The 880-nt window shown below is 41.4% G+C and overlaps 1 non-coding gene across 1 annotated transcript; it reads left to right on the top strand.

Annotated features, from left to right (window-relative positions):
- The first annotated feature begins 527 nt into the window (after window positions 1-527).
- LOC133807854 (small nucleolar RNA R71) lies at window positions 528-634 on the top strand. Its single transcript, XR_009879742.1, has one exon. It is a non-coding gene; the product is annotated as a small nucleolar RNA R71 (small nucleolar RNA).
- The last annotated feature ends 246 nt before the right edge of the window (window positions 635-880 follow it).

Raw genomic sequence — 880 nt, 5'->3', positions numbered from 1 at the left:
TGATGGGGTGGATATTGAGGATGATTTTGTGGGTATGGCGGTTGTTCTCCTTGATTATTTTTCCAAGACAAGTTAGGGTGATTCTGCCACCCTTGGTTGTAGAATATGGGATATGGGTTATTGGCTGGCCTTTTGCTGTTTCCTATGGCATGAACTTGTTCCATAGGCAAATTATTTAAATCCATTGCAGGACACCAGTTAGGTAGATGCACCATTCCACACATTTCACACACACTTTGTAATTGCATGGCTTGAGCTGTGAGGTTATTATATTGTAGTTCTTTCATCAAGGATGCCACTTGAGCTGTAAGCATTGAGATGGCATCTAATTCAATCATCCCAGCCACCTTCTTTGTATTTTCCCTCTCAGTAGGTCATTGGTAATTGTTCATGGCCATCTATTCTAGTAGATCATAAGCTTCGTTGGTACTCTTGCTCATAAATTCCCCCCCTATTGCTGCATCTATGATAGTGCGAGTAGTACCGCCTAACCCATTGTAAAAAGTATGGACAAACACCCATTTTCAATCTCGTGATGAGGGCATTTTCTTAACAACTCTTTAAATCTCTCCCATGCATCATACAGTGACTCTCCCTCCATCTGACAGAAATTATTAATCTCCCCTCTCAATCGTGCAGCCTTGGATGGAGGAAAGAATTTTGCAAGGAACTTTTGAGCGAGCTCCTCCCATGTTGTAATAGAGTTAGCCTGTAAGGAAATCAACTAACTCTTTACTTGGTCCCTTAGTGAAAATGGAAACAGCCTCAACCTTAATGTGTCATCGCTCACCCCATTTATCTTAAAGGTCGTACAAAGCTTTAAGAAATTAGCAATGTGTAAGTTAGGGTCCTCTGTAGGCAAGCCTCCAAACTGAATAGT

Source organism: Humulus lupulus, chromosome X, assembly GCF_963169125.1.
Source record: "Humulus lupulus chromosome X, drHumLupu1.1, whole genome shotgun sequence".
Taxonomy (NCBI): Eukaryota; Viridiplantae; Streptophyta; class Magnoliopsida; order Rosales; family Cannabaceae; genus Humulus; species Humulus lupulus.
This window is presented reverse-complemented; position numbering and strand designations above follow the sequence as displayed.